A 16,965-nucleotide genomic window follows, 5' to 3' on the forward strand; every position below is an offset into this window, starting at 1 on the left:
AGATCCTGCATGGAGAAGCATCAGTCATTATCCCAGATTACATCAGGAGACCAACTGTAACAACCAGACAATACCACAGGCACAGAGTCAGGACTTCAACGGATGCCTATAAATACAGTTTCATCCCCAGAACAAATTTTTGACTGGAACCAATTACCTGAAAGTGCCATCCAAGCCCCCACAACAGACGCCTTCCGGGTCTGTGTGTGGCAGTTCCTGGTGTAACTATTGATACCTGATTTTAACCCTGTACAGTTGTTGCAAACTCACATAATTTTATTTGATTTTGTTCCTGTAAATACACAAGTTTTTGTTTATTTTTAACTTGGCGTGTACTGGTTGACACACCCGCACAGTATATCTGTGTTATGGAAATTTCAACTGCAGATTATCCGAAAAATATAGAAGAAGAAGTACAATGAACACTAGACAACAGGAATGACAGGATATATCTTCTGGGGGGTAAATGGTTAAAACTAGATATAAACAGATTAACTTACTAATGTTCTATTATATACTGGTAAAGTACTAGGGTATCAGTACTAGGGTATCAGGTTGTTCTGGCCCAAAATCAATCTGGCCCCAAAACAATCTGGTTAATTACACTGTGACCAATATTTACGACGGAAGCTTGATCAAATGTCGACAGCCCATTTATGGTATTCAACAGCTCATTGGTCAGAGTTCTAGTCAAATCAGTATCCGGTCAAATCGGCACCCGGTATAGTCAAATCAGCACCTAGTCAAATTGGCACCTAGTTAAATGGCACCTGATGTAGTCTTTAGGCACACATGATAAATATTGGATTGATTTTGGGGTTGATGGTCCCACCGGTTAAGTAATTATAGGCCCAAAAAGGCCCCAAAACAAGCATTTTTCTACTTTCAGGATAATAACTTGTGTATAAGTATTTCAATTGCTCTGAAATTGTACCATAATGTTTAATACCACAAGTAAAAGGTTTAAATTCATTTTGCGGTCTATGGTGTCAACAGTTAAGAATGAAGGGCCCAAAAGGGGCCAAAAACAAGCATTTTTGTAGTTTCTGGACAATAACTTGTGTGTAAGTGTATAGATCTCTCTTATATTGTACCACAAAGTTCCATATCACAAAAGGAAGACTTAGATTGAGTTTGGGCATTATTGTCCCATTCATGCAAGAATTAGGGGCCATAAAAGGGCCAAAAACAAGCATTTTTCTAGTTTCCAGACAATAACTTCTTGTAGTTTACAGTCAATAACTTGTGTTTAAGTGTATAAATCTCTCTGAAATTATACCACAAGTTTCCATACTACAAAGGGATAGTTATTGGGGGTTATGGCTTAAATCATTTAGCAATTAGGGGCCAAAAAAAGGGGGGAAAACACGTGTTTTTCTGGTTAAAGGACAATTTAGACAATTTAAAAGCTGTGTTAGGGAGGTAATCCAATTCAAATTTAAAGAATACTGTTTTATATATATGTTTGATTACCTCCCTTACACTGTTTGAAAATTATGTATTAAGAAATGATGATTGTCTTGAGATGATAAGCTGTAATTTTTTTTTTAGAAGTAATACTATTCATTTATATTAATTTTAACCATGACTATGTCATTTTATATTTTTATATTTCATGATGTATTTATTAAATGAGTAGTTATTGTTAAAAACATTTTATTAAAGTCACCTTTCAATACAATAATTTTGTCACTCATCAAAAAGGTTTCTTGAGAAAAAAATCACTTTCAAATTGATTTTTGTCTCGCTTGACGGAGTCAAAAAGCGAGACATAAGTTACTGTTTCCGGCGTTGGCGGCGTCAACAATGTATTAGTTTGTGATTATGTCTAGTTTATGGTGAACCACTAGTGGTAAGTCAAAGATATTTGGTATGCAGTTGTATTGGTATTGGCACATCTCATTACCATGGAGATTATTTGGCCTCACCCCCTCAGTCATGGTCTATTGACTTTGAAACTTTGCTTAGTTTTCATGTATTAGTTTGTGATTAGGTCATTTTATGGGGAACCACTAGTGGTAAGTTAATGATTATTGGTATGCAGTTGTATAAGCATTGGCATATCTCATTTCCATGGAGATTATTTGACCCCGCCCCCTCAGTCATGGTCTAATAACTTTGAAATTTTAGCTTAGTAGGGGGGGGGGGGGGGGGGGGGGGGGGGGGGTAGGGGGTACAATTTTTCTCATTTCAGATTTCCTTAAAATTTTTTTTTTTAGGGGATTAATATTCAACAGCATAGTGTATTACTCAAAAGCAAATAAATTTTTCAAGTTCATTAGACTACCAGAAACCTATGCTGTGTCAACTATTTAATCACAATCCAAATTCAGAGCTGTATCAAGCTTGAATGTTGTGTCCATACTTGTACCAACTGTTCAGGGTTCGACCTCTGCAGTCGTATAAAGCTGCACCCTGCGGAGCATCTGGTTACTTTATGTTTACATTAATATTTGAAGATTTGAACAAATCAAAGGGGAAACCAGGCATTATCTTGCATAATATGAAAAAGAAGATGTGGTACGATTGCCAATGAGAAACGAGCCACAAGAGACCAAATGACACAGAAATTAACAGCTACGGGTCACCTTACGACCTTTAACAATGAGCAAAGCCCATACATATAAGTTCTTTCAGTAATTTAACATAGCCTTAATACCTTTGCTTACCATGATAAAAAGTTGAATAATGGAGATAAAGGGTATAATATATCAATGAGACAGCAACTTAATGACACAAAAAGTAAGAAGACATTTAAATATCAACATCAAAGTCCATTTGGATTGTATCTAAAAACCACAGGGTTAAGATTTTAAATACCTGGTTAAACTGTTGTATAACATTTCAAATACTGTTAATACAGAAATTATTGTATGGTTTTTATATTGTGAATGACATGTTTTTTTTTACTGACCCTGGTTATCCATGAGGGTCTTGCATGGTCGTATATGTGAATAATGTATCTGGGTGGGTATCACCAGGTGTATATGTATACACAATATATTGTGAGATGAAGCATAGCCAGACAACTGCCAGGGGCGTAGCTAGGTATCCAATAAACTGTAGGCACAAATTGCGGCAGGGGGTCTGGGGCCCCATAAGGCCCCTGGTAAGGGGTTCTGGGGGCGTAGCCCTCCGACGGAAAACGGTTTTCAGCATTTAAGTTGCAAAATTTTGTGTACAAAAAAACATAAAAAAACGGTCATTTTATCATGATAATATACATGAAAATAATGTCGAAAAAAATAAACATAATTCTACAATTACATCTGACTGATGAATTAACCGGCAGTACAATTGGAAATGTAAAAAAAAACAATATTTCCAATATGCATTGCCCAGCGTGGATCAGCGTAGTCCTTTATTAAGCAGCACAAGCTGTTTCTGATTGAGTATAATTGATGTATACGTCAATTGATAGTACATATTGACGATCCTTCATTAAAAAAAAAAAATAGGCACGTAAACACTGAGACTACTACATAATAATACTAACTTTTGGAATACGGCGCATCGACCATTCATATTTTGATTCTTAAACCTTCACCCTCCCCCGGCCACACAAACACATACACACACACAGTCAATACGTCATGCAGAAGTTCTGTTCTGTTCATACTACCGGTGTCTAACAAAATTCAAGAAATTCATATTTTCTAATATCCTGTACTGTAAAATCCCTACCTGCTTAGGAATTTGAATAATTATCGTCATTACATGTAGATCTGAGAGTACTCGAAGTTACTGAAAGCTAGTTGATTGATTGATTGATTGATTGATTGATTGATATACGTCCAGTGGCAAATAATTCATGCATGTTCAGGACTAAAACAGAAAGAGGTCGTCCAGGATGAAGGTCTGGAAATTTGGAAATGCCATGCATTGGAAAATGAGGGTTTATTAAATAGGAACAGAAATTTGCCTTTCAGTAGACAACCTACTAACCCCTCAAAAAGTTGTTTCAATTGTCTTAACGTGCAGAGAGTGTGGCATTCTTTCTCTCTTCACTAGGCATCAGATTGAACTTGGGCCAACAACAACTAATTAAAAAAAATCATTTATGTAAGTTGAGGTTCATTCAAGTATTTGTTGATTGGAGTGAATTATCTGAACCAAAGTTCTAGTTTATAGTTTCTATATTAGGTGGAATATAATGACATACAGTTCCAATACGCCACTGATTCAATAAGGATGATAGACTAGTGTACGCATGACATTCGATAATTAAAGAGTTTTGACGAATTCACATGCATCTACAGATAACATTGTTTATTACTTTTTTTAATAAAAAAATTATTTGTGAAAAAATTATGTGTAGGCACGTGCCTAAAGTGCCTAACGGCAGCTACGCCCCTGACTGCAGTTAATTACGTTTATTATATGCATTAAATTATAATTACTTATTCATGTGATAGAAAAAACTTTATAAAGTCATAAAGTAAAGATTATGTGAAATTATCTAATTGGTTTTTTCAGGAAAGTAACTAAAGTTAACTTTAAGTGCAGTATATCTGTGGACATTTTTTCAATCTAATTAAAATATAGATCTCGGATTTCGTTATACTACGTTATACTTCATACGAAGATCTAACAAGTACCCTACAAGGTTTCACTTTTGTGACCTTATATAACGTAATATTTGACCCCAGAAAGTATTTATATCGACCAATCAGAATGCTCCTTATAAACGCGACCTAGGAACATGTTGAAGATGGCGACGTAGAAATGGAAAAACAACATAGAAAATGCATTTACTGAAATTTTGCCTTAGTACAAAGTGAAAGAATTTGAGAAGAGAAAAATTTTGGAAATCAAAGATTGCATGGTCAGGCTTCCAACATGCTTCAAACGGGCTATGGAAAGAGTTTACATACCAGATATCTGCTACCCGATATGGCGATAATCAAGTCTGCATTCAAACTTAAAGGTAAATTCTCGAAAATAGAGTATTATTAAAGGTTGACATTTTTCTATCATTGGGCAACTTCTCGAGTGTTTATTAAAAAAAATATTTGTGGAGGATTCACAGTGTACTTTAAAAAAAACATGACAATATCCTATCCCAGAAAATACATTGCAAGTCTTCATTCTCCTAATTCTCCTACCAAAAAATTATAATTTACAAAGTCAATGAAGATATGGGATCAGATAAATCTAAATTCATTGGAAATAGTATATAAATCATAATGTCATCTTATTAATGATATTCTACTGTGTACTTGCAAAGATATACATGTTTACTTATGCCAGCACATGCAGAAGAAGTTTTAATATCAGCATACTTTTTTTACTTCTGTCACACACTGATACATGTCGATATCATGTGGTGCTCCAGATAAGCGTTAGGGGAAATTTTCTGCCAAGAAAGAAATTAATTGTTCACTATAATTTCTTGGACTCGGCTACAGTGGGTCAGAATGATAATTAGTGTTTCAGTGTTCATTAAATATTAGTTTAATGCTTTGTGAGAAAAATAACTTCATCCTGTTTATGTACATATAAAAAAGAAGATGTGGTATGATTGCCAATAAGACAACTCTCCACAAGAGACCAAATGACACAGAAATTAACAACTATAGGTCACCGTACAGCCTTCAGCAATGAGCAAAGCCCATATCGCACAGTCAGAAAAACTAACGGCCTAATTTATGTACCAAAAAAATGAACGAATAACAAGTATGTAACACGTAAACAAACGACAACCACTGAATTACAGGCTCCTGACTTGGGACAGGCACATACATACAGAATGTGGCAGGGTTAAACAAGTTAGCGGGATCCCAACCCTCCCCCTAACCTGGGACAGTTGTGTAACAGTACAATATAAGAACGAACTATAAAAAACAGTTGAAAGAGGCAAAAAGTGTTACTTTAACCGTTCCAGAACAAATGGTAAAATTGCTGAATTTTTCGTTTCCATTCTCTAACTTTAGTTTGCCTCAACCAAATGTTATGAAACTTATACACAATACTTATTACCAAAAAAACTCAGATCAAGCACAAATTTGGGTAGCATCACTTTTACCGTTCTTCAGTTATGTCGCTTTATAACTTTATATGATCTGCAAGAGTGGGCATCATCTGTGTCCTATGGACACATTCCCCATTTATTGTAGTCTTTCATACTCAAATATTTAGCTTTAACTACATGATTGAGTAACTTTGCAGAGGTGGATTTAGAGGGGGAGCTCAAGGGGCTCAGGCCCCCTTTTTTGGAAAAATTTGGTTGTTTATATAGGGAATCACTGAAGCATGGCTGTACAGGCCCCCATTATGAAGAACATTTCTGGGTCCGCCACTGCTTTGTTTTTATTTGTAACATTACTAGTATAAATAATTTTGAAGACTTGATTAAGTAATTATGCTCTTGACTGATAGAATACTCTATCTTTAAATTCAACATGTCCAATACATATATACTTGATCAATATATAGAAGAACAAGACAGACGAGGCTATCTCTATCATAGTACATACATGTATGTTAAATTGTTCAGAAAACAACCAACCATCAAACAAAATCAATAGCAATCTAATTAAAATATAGATCTCGGATTTCGTTATACTACGTTATACTACATACGAAGATCTAACAACTACCCGCATAAGGTTTCACTTCTGAAGGATTTTGCATGTGACTTTTTCAACCAATCAGAATTCTAGTTATCCAATCTGAACAACGCACGCGGAACATATTTACTTGAATGAGGTTCATTGAAAGGTCCCGAGGGTATCCAAAAATAAAAACAATGGGACTTAAAATTTATCGCTTCGATTGTTAATCGTTTGGAAATAGTTTTTAAATCTCTTTCGTCGTCATATTGTAACTATAGCCATGAATATTTGAAACATGTGACGTTTGTCAAAGTTTTCAGATGTGCCTCATATGCTTTATGACTTGAGGTCGGATCGTAATCGTGGAAATTAAAGAATACAGTAAACACTGTTAAACTGTACACTATAGCACTGCCAGTGGCGGATCCAAAAGGGGGGGGGGGGATTCCGGGGGTTGGAACCCCCCTTTTTTTTGACGATCAATGCATTTGAATGGGGACATATAGTTGGAACCCCCCTCTTTATCCTGGGTTAGGAACCCCTCCCCCCTTTTATAAATGGCATCCGCCCCTGACTGCTTCCCTCTGCCAGACGTGGATCAAGGATTTTGATAAGGGGGTGCAAACTATGCATAGTTAGAATTGGACATGTAAAAAGTCTAAGCGTTGATAAACCATACATATATATGTTTAGCGCCACAAGCACCCCCCTCGGCTTGCATACAAATAAAAAAAAATGTCCTCTATTAGCTGCTCTAGTGATTTTTTTTTTAGCTCAGTTGGTCGAGTCTACCAGAGAGGTGCCTTACTGTACGAATTTTTGTGAACTGTCAGGGGGGGGGGGGGGCTCTTTTATTTTGTGTCTAGTAAGAAAAAAATCTTAGGTAGTAGGCTATATATTTAAATACATGTGTATTTCCTATACAATTCCCATGCTGTAGCAGATACATATATACAAAAAACCAATCCTAGTCTATCATTGACATTATAATAGATAAATAAAATTCAAACTTGATCTGTAACTTGTCATGATAAAACAATACACCAAAAATCAAATCAATATCTTCAAGCACGAAGAAAAAAAGTGTGGAAAACTGATTTGCCAGACTGACGGAGTGCAAACCTAAAGTCCCCTTCGACTTTGACGGTAGGGGACTAATAACCAGGCATTTTGTAATATAATATATGATTTAGATAGCTGTGAATTTAGCTCGAACTGAAAATTCTTGCTTTTTTACCTTTTAAATGAATCCTTACATTTTCAGCTAGCAATAAAACTGACTTCCAAATAACCTTGCATTTTGTAAGATCAATATATGATTGAGATAGCTGTAGAGTTTTATTAAAATCCAAGTTAATTTGAAAAAGTTATATAGGGAGCTACCATTTGATTTTTAGGGGGGGGGGGGGGGGGGCTAGGATGAAATTTGAAAAAAATAGGCAGGACAGGAGTTTTGAGTAAAAAAATGGCAGGATGAGACACTTGCAAAAAAAAAAGTCAGGCCACACTTAAAAATATTTTGGTTTGCCCAAACCCTACCCAAAGGTAGAGACAGTGGGTAGGTAGGTAGGCATTTTCTTTTTTTTTCGGTAAAGAGTAATTGAAGTGTCAGATGATTTTTAGTCTTCATGCTTATCTGATTAAAAAAAAAACTTTTTCACATCAGGACAATAAAAGATTTTGAGTAGGCAGCTATTATATGGGTAGATAGGGTTAGGGCAAACAAACATATTCTTTTTTATGGCCTCAGGATGACAATTTAGGTAAAAAAAAAAGTCAGGATAAACTTTAAAAAAAGGCAGGACCGAATAGAGTGAAAAATAAAAAGGCAGGACAGATATTACAACTACAAAAAAAATGCAGAACAAAATTTTTCATCCTAGCCCCACCCCCACCATAAAAATCGAATGGTAGCTCCCTTAGTCCAGAATGAAAATTCTAGCTTTTTTTACCTTTTAATCAAATTTTTAAATTTGAAAGCAATAAACTAAATTATCAATAACCTGTCTTTTTTTAAGATCAATATATACTTGACATAGAAGGGCTGCAGAAGTCATATGCAGAATATAGTGGCCCTATTGCTTCAAAGTGTCTGCAAAATAGACCAAAATCATAAATAATAAATCATGAAAAAGGTCAAGGTCAGAAAAAAATGCCTTTGTCGGACATGTTCACCTTAAAATCATTCCATACACCAAATGTAGAGGCCTAATTGCTAGTTTGAGAAATAGACTTAACCACAACAACTAAAGATTGAACCATGAAAAAGAGGTCAAGGTTCGATGAAAACTGCTAGTCCAAAATGCACATGTACATCTAACAATTATTCTATACACCAAATATAGTTGACCTATTGCTTATAGAATCTGACATACAGACTCTGTTCTGTGGTCGGGTTGTTGTCTCTTTGACACATTCCCCATTTCCATTCTCAATTTTATTGACCATAATACATTTGTAAAGTGAAAATTTCAAATGAGAAAAAAAAGCATAATTTTTAATCAAGCAGTCACTGAACCATAAAAATTAGGTCAAGGACCATGGACATTTGTTGGACAGAAACTTAGTGACTACACATATAAGGTACACAAAAATGTATCTGTGTACAAGGTATAAAACATCCAGGTCATCCATCTTCTGAAATATCAAACTTTATTCAAATAGTTTATGCTGCTGCACGATTATGCTGATTGTAATCCCTAAGTGTCACATTTTGCAACAATGGTCTCAGGTGACACAAAAACTATTTCATTAAATTCAATCACATTTCAAGTGCCTGTACCAAGTATAAACCCTGTTGTATACTTGTAGTACATGTTGCATGGCCTACAGTTTTTATTTTTTTATTTTTAGAATTGTGTATTAAATGCATATGACAGATCTATATAAAATAGATGTGGTACATTTTTGTTCATGCAGTGATGTGATGTACATGTACATGAATGATTATCACAGACACAATGAACAAGATATTTCTGCTGAATTTATTCACTACTTTTATAGACACATTAAAGACTAGAGCTTGACATATTGCATAGACAATTGCCTTTCCTTCTATTGAAGCCTTATATATACATGTAGGTTTCATTCTAGATGTCATTTAATTATTTTTTGCTATTTTAGTTGCTGTCGGTCTATTACAAAGCAGGGTCATTATTCACATCATATAAACATATTCTTGTCCTGAATATGCATATTAATTTGCCACTGGACTGTAAGCAGCTATCCATCATCATCATCATCATCAACATCATCATCATTAACATACAAACGTTTCATGTATAGTATCTCTTCTTGTTCATATGTAAACTTTGACCTACTGCTTTATATACATTGTGTAGAATCTGAGAAATAGAATTAACCACAATATATATTAATTTGCACAAAAAAATAACCTTAATCACTGATGGGTAAAATGAGGTTGGGGTCACATGAACACCGTCTTTTGTTTGATTTTATTTTTACCTAATGTGTATACCTTAATTTTTTATTTAGATATCTGTAGACTTATAAGTTGAAACAAGAGTGCACACGCTGAAATGTCTCGCCTACTATACTGACCATTGATTTTATGTTGATAGTCCTACTTATAAAGTTTTACTACAAGTATCACATTAACATTTATGATCCAAGAAAATGAGGTCAAGGTCAGATAAACCCAGGCGGAAATACATGTACACCTTTAATACAATCATTCCATACACAGAATATAGATGACCTATTGCTTGTAGTATAAAACAAACAGACCAAACCATGGAAATTCCATATGGACCAATGAACCATGAAAATGAAGTCAAGGTCAGATGATACCTACCAGACATACATACACCTTACAATCATTCCTTACACCAAATATAGTTGACATATTGCTTAAAGTTTAAGAGAAACAGACCAAAACACAAAAACTTAACATTGAGCAATGAACCATGAAAATTAGGTCAAGGTCAAATAAAACCTGCCAGACTAATATGTACATTGTAAAATATTTCCATACACCAAATATAGTTGACCTACTGCATACAGTATTAGAAAAACAGACCAGAACACAAAAACTAAACTAGTACCACTGAACTATGAAAATGAGGTCTCAGATGACACCTGCCAGCTGGACATGTACACCTTACAATCATTACATACATGTACGCCAAATATAGTAGACCTATTGCTTATAGTATCTGAGATATGGACTTGACCATGAAAACTTAACCTTATTCACTGATCCATGAAACGAGGTCGAGGTCAAATGAAAACTGTCTGACAGGCATTAGGACCTTGCAAGGTACGCACATACCAAACATAGTTATCCAATTACTCATAATAAGAGAGAAATTAACATTACAAAAAATCTGAACTTTTTTTTCAAGTAGTCACTGAACCATGAAAATGAGGTCAATGACAATAGACATATGACAGACGGAAACTTCATATCATAAGGCATCTATATACAAAGTATGAAGCATCCAGATCTTCTACCTTCTGCAATATTAAGCTTTTAAGAAGTGAGTTAACGCCGACGCATCGCTATCCCTAATTACACAAAATTTAAGATTATTTTTTAACTTTTGTGATAAAATGGTGATATACATATGCATGTATGTGCTCAGTTGATACAACATTTTACAATTTTCATGCATCTTGGGACTCGCAAGTTTTGAAAATGATGAGTCCAGACTGATTATGATGAGTCCAGGACTCGCCTTAGTGAGAACCCGGGGCTCGACAAAAAATTGAGAGACAAGTTGAACCCCGTCTGACAACACATGTAAACCTTTGATCCCATACATGTATACCAAATATAGTTATGGTATTACTTATAATTTACCACAAATTCACTTGATAAAATCACTACACATGTAGTTTTTTAAGGAGCACTGAACAATGAAAATGGAATAAGGACAATGGACATATGTCTTGACAGAAACTTCTAAACATAAGGATTCCTTATACATTATCATGATTATGATTTTAAGTATGACAAATCCATGATTTCTACCCTCTGAAATATAAAACTTCATATAAATAGTAAATGTTGTTGTCCGATTAGCATTTCATGTCTTGCATGTCTTGTATTCTGAAACTTTTGTCACAGACAGGACATAACTGGAGACCTTGGAGGAATAAGCCTACTTATACATGTTATAAGCCTCATGGTGATAGTCATTAATTTATCTGGAGGAAAATGAACAAGGAAGATACAAAAAGTGAAGGTAGACTAGTCTTCAGTTCCAGAACAGACATAGTTGTCAGAAATTTTTTTTTTAAATTATCTGGTGTATCCGTTCAAATAAAGACAGAAGAAATCTATCTATTACTAAAATATAACTGTTCTGAACTGCATTTTATTTAATGAACATATTGCACTGTCAACATGTACAATGTACCTGACAACAACCAAGCAACAATCTTTTAGTTCACAAGTACAACAGCTTGATCCATATGTGATCCAAAATGTGCAGAATGCTATTATGGTGGGAGGTTCAAATTCACTTTATACTTCTCTACTTTGAATATTATATCCTATATCACCTTCATTGCTGGTGATCATCATGTCATGTACATGTAGAACTTATTTTTAAACTTCTATTGGAAACCAGATTGGTCAAATATGTCTTCATAACGAGTTGAAAATATGGAATGTCTTGGACTAGGTACCGTGGCTTCCAAAGATTTAAAGATTGTCTGATGGTCTTAAATCTGTATGGTATATGACTGTTACATGTATAAATGAAAAAGTCTTTTATATCTTTGCTTTTGTACAGACATCATTGACATTTATATTAGCAAACAATTTGCATTTCCTGGCATATCTATTTGTTTGGCGGCTGAACATTTCCAAATGCATGTTTCATGTTTTTCACATCCTTTTTAGTTTTCTGATGAAAATGCTGTTGCTTCCAGTTGATACAGATTCTATAGCTGAGCCTGTGTCTGGCCATTTCTTTATGTCTAACATGTGTGTGAATTATTCACAGTGACTCTAAATTGCATTTCCCCAAACTTTCTGTGTCTGATTCCTTTCAATGAAGCTATATAGACCAGGGAAGAATGTCTGCTCCTGAAATATCAATTTAAATATATTTATGGAATATTCTGATTTCAAAACAATGCTGACTTCATTATAAAGCTTATTTAAGATTATTTAACATCCGTTTCAGAGGAACTCATTTAATTTTTTTCTTTAATAATTATTACTATAGCTTTTCCAGACTAAAAGACGAAGAAAAAATGTACATGCATGTTTGTTTAGGGTTTCCCTACCTACATGTACATACCCTGTTACTTATTTCTAGTGTTTATTCAAACACATTTTAATTGATATGTTCCTCTGGTTAATGACAGAATGTTTTATTGTCCTTAAATAAATGTAACTTACAGATATACATGTAGGTTATCTAAAAGTAAATTTATAAATTTACACTGTGAATCCATTTCTAGGATCCACATCTTCTTATCTTTGAACATTTTTTGGGGAAATAAAAACACTGGCCCTTGAGTAATCCTTTTTGGGATTAGTCCTTGAGGTGTGGATTCCCTAATCAAATTTGTACGTACATGTATTAATTATCAGAATCTGTACACAAATCTTTTAACTTGTATTTCATTTCATTTCACATTTTTTACTTTTTGTTTAGCATCATCATTTCCAGACATTAATCTTATAGGATACCTATTGATTTTGTTTGATGGTTGGTTGTTTTCTGAACAATTTAACATACATGTATGTACTATGATAGAGATAGCCTCGTCTGTCTTGTTCTTCTATATATTGATCAAGTATATATGTATTGGACATGTTGAATTTAAAGATAGAGTATTCTATCAGTCAAGAGCATAATTACTTAATCAAGTCTTCAAAATTATTTATACTAGTAATGTTACAAATAAAAACAAAGCAGTGGCGGACCCAGAAATGTTCTTCATAATGGGGGCCTGTACAGCCATGCTTCAGTGATTCCCTATATAAACAACCAAATTTTTCCAAAAAAGGGGGCCTGAGCCCCTTGAGCTCCCCCTCTAAATCCACCTCTGCAAAGTTACTCAATCATGTAGTTAAAGCTAAATATTTGAGTATGAAAGACTACAATAAATGGGGAATGTGTCCATAGGACACAGATGATGCCCACTCTTGCAGATCATATAAAGTTATAAAGCGACATAACTGAAGAACGGTAAAAGTGATGCTACCCAAATTTGTGCTTGATCTGAGTTTTTTTGGTAATAAGTATTGTGTATAAGTCTCATAACATTTGGTTGAGGCAAACTAAAGTTAGAGAATGGAAACGAAAAATTCAGCAATTTTACCATTTGTTCTGGAACGGTTAAAGTAACACTTTTTGCCTCTTTCAACTGTTTTTTATAGTTCGTTCTTATATTGTACTGTTACACAACTGTCCCAGGTTAGGGGGAGGGTTGGGATCCCGCTAACTTGTTTAACCCTGCCACATTCTGTATGTATGTGCCTGTCCCAAGTCAGGAGCCTGTAATTCAGTGGTTGTCGTTTGTTTACGTGTTACATACTTGTTATTCGTTCATTTTTTTGGTACATAAATTAGGCCGTTAGTTTTTCTGACTGTGCGATATGGGCTTTGCTCATTGCTGAAGGCTGTACGGTGACCTATAGTTGTTAATTTCTGTGTCATTTGGTCTCTTGTGGAGAGTTGTCTTATTGGCAATCATACCACATCTTCTTTTTTATATGTACATAAACAGGATGAAGTTATTTTTCTCACAAAGCATTAAACTAATATTTAATGAACACTGAAACACTAATTATCATTCTGACCCACTGTAGCCGAGTCCAAGAAATTATAGTGAACAATTAATTTCTTTCTTGGCAGAAAATTTCCCCTAACGCTTATCTGGAGCACCACATGATATCGACATGTATCAGTGTGTGACAGAAGTAAAAAAAGTATGCTGATATTAAAACTTCTTCTGCATGTGCTGGCATAAGTAAACATGTATATCTTTGCAAGTACACAGTAGAATATCATTAATAAGATGACATTATGATTTATATACTATTTCCAATGAATTTAGATTTATCTGATCCAATATCTTCATTGACTTTGTAAATTATAATTTTTTGGTAGGAGAATTAGGAGAATGAAGACTTGCAATGTATTTTCTGGGATAGGATATTGTCATGTTTTTTTAAAGTACACTGTGAATCCTCCACAAATATTTTTTTTAATAAACACTCGAGAAGTTGCCCAATGATAGAAAAATGTCAACCTTTAATAATACTCTATTTTCGAGAATTTACCTTTAAGTTTGAATGCAGACTTGATTATCGCCATATCGGGTAGCAGATATCTGGTATGTAAACTCTTTCCATAGCCCGTTTGAAGCATGTTGGAAGCCTGACCATGCAATCTTTGATTTCCAAAATTTTTCTCTTCTCAAATTTCAATTCTTTCACTTTGTACTAAGGCAAAATTTCAGTTAATGCATTTTCTATGTTGTTTTTCCATTTCTACGTCGCCATCTTCAACATGTTCCTAGGTCGCGTTTATAAGGAGCATTCTGATTGGTCGATATAAATACTTTCTGGGGTCAAATATTACGTTATATTAGGTCACAAAAGTGAAACCTTGTAGGGTACTTGTTAGATCTTCGTATGAAGTATAACGTAGTATAACGAAATCCGAGATCTATATTTTAATTAGATTGACATTTTTTGTTCTGATAGTAATATTTTCTTTCTCTTTCACAATAGATGGATGGTAACTGAATCAATACAAATAGCCTGATTGAATTTGAAAAAGCTGCAAATGATATCAGTAACAAAAGATTGTTAGTGTGCAGTGTGCAGACAGTGGTTAAACAGAAGTTAACATTCTATCAGTTTTGGGATTTTACAATCAGCTAGAGGAAATAATAGGAGAAAAAGGGACCTGTGTGGTAAAAACTTCCTAAAAGTCGTCCTTTATGTGTTCAACTTTTTCTTTTGGGTAAGTGTATTATATATATGTTTATAGTTATAGAAAAGGCAACTTAAAAAGATATTACAATTTAAATGATTTATTGATTATTGGTTGCTTAGATCGAATAATCCATTGGCAAATATTATATATGCATGTTCAGAACTAACTATATAAAGTATAGAATTTGTAAATGTATAATATAAGACATAAGAGAAGATATAGATACATGTTAATTGAATAATCTCCCTTTGTTCTTTGTTCAAATTAAATGAAATTCTTCCTTCATTGTTTACTGTATTCTGTTGCTAGTAAGATTTTATAACCATGCTAACAGGATAAAAGATCCTAATATAAAATTATTTCTAATTTTTCAGCTAACATTGCTAACTTCAAATTACAAAAATATTCCGTTTCCTAACTTTTCTTTATCATGTTCTGTCAATTAATTAAATGTTCTTTAAAATTCAATAGTATTTTTATGCATGATATATTCTATATTTCTTTTCCAGCTGACAGCCCAGTCAGCTTTCCTAGCATTAGGGTTATATATCAAGTTCAAGAAGCATACCTATATCAATCTGCTAGGGAACAGTACTTTCCCTTTGGCAACATACTTGCTACTAGGAACAGGAGCCTTTATTATCTTGTCAGAAATCATTAGTTGTACTGGGACATGTATAGAAAATAGATGTTTTATGGTTATGGTGAGTTATTTCCCTTTGAACACATTGTCTACTAAGAATGTAAACCAAAATTAAGTTTTTTAACTTTTCACAAGCAAAGCCAACAATAAATTGAAAAAAAATCATTTCAGCTAATTCCAATTACATGTTATTTTACTTATGATTGTAATGGATATTATGTTGTATGGTCTGTTCGTCTGTCAGTCCAAATAGTTTTTTAGGTTGTTTACATTGACGTTGTGGTCTTATCAACATGAAAATAAGGCCACATGATGTGAAATTACTATGGTATTAGGCCTATTCCATGGTTCACTAAACATTGAAATTATTACATTCTCAAGTTTAAAGTCATATGAAACGAGTGACTAATGAAAAATAATGTTTATCCAATTCTTGAACCAATAAAATTGAGAATTAATGGAAATGGGGAATGTGTCAAAGAGACAACAACCCGGCCATAGAGCAGGCAACAGCCGAAGGCCACCAATTGGTCTTCAATGAAGCGAGAAACTCCCGCACCCGGAGGCGTCCTTCAGCTGGCCCCTAAACAAATATGTATACTAGTTCAGCGATAATGGACGTCATACTAAACTCCAAATTATACACAAGAAACTAAAATTAAAAATGATACAAGACTAACAAAGGCCAATGGCTCCTGACTTGGGACAGGCGCAATGCATGTTTATATCATAAACTTAGTCTTCTGTGCACGATTTTATCATTTTTTACGCAAAGATATCGTTTTTAAATTGTCAATTTTTTTTCTCTCTGTCTGTTATGATCTAACAAATATGGTAGCTC

At 34.1% G+C, this 16,965-nt stretch overlaps 1 long non-coding RNA gene across 1 annotated transcript; it reads left to right on the forward strand.

Moving 5' to 3' along the window:
* On the forward strand, positions 1-16,320 carry LOC127721394 (uncharacterized). The gene is made up of 3 exons (XR_007991207.1): positions 1-462; positions 15,274-15,508; positions 15,991-16,320. It is a non-coding gene; the product is annotated as an uncharacterized LOC127721394 (long non-coding RNA).
* Positions 16,321-16,965: the final 645 nt, after the last annotated feature.

The sequence above is a fragment of the Mytilus californianus genome, unplaced genomic scaffold (genome assembly GCF_021869535.1).
Source record: "Mytilus californianus isolate M0D057914Y unplaced genomic scaffold, xbMytCali1.0.p SCAF_12, whole genome shotgun sequence".
Taxonomy (NCBI): Eukaryota; Metazoa; Mollusca; class Bivalvia; order Mytilida; family Mytilidae; genus Mytilus; species Mytilus californianus.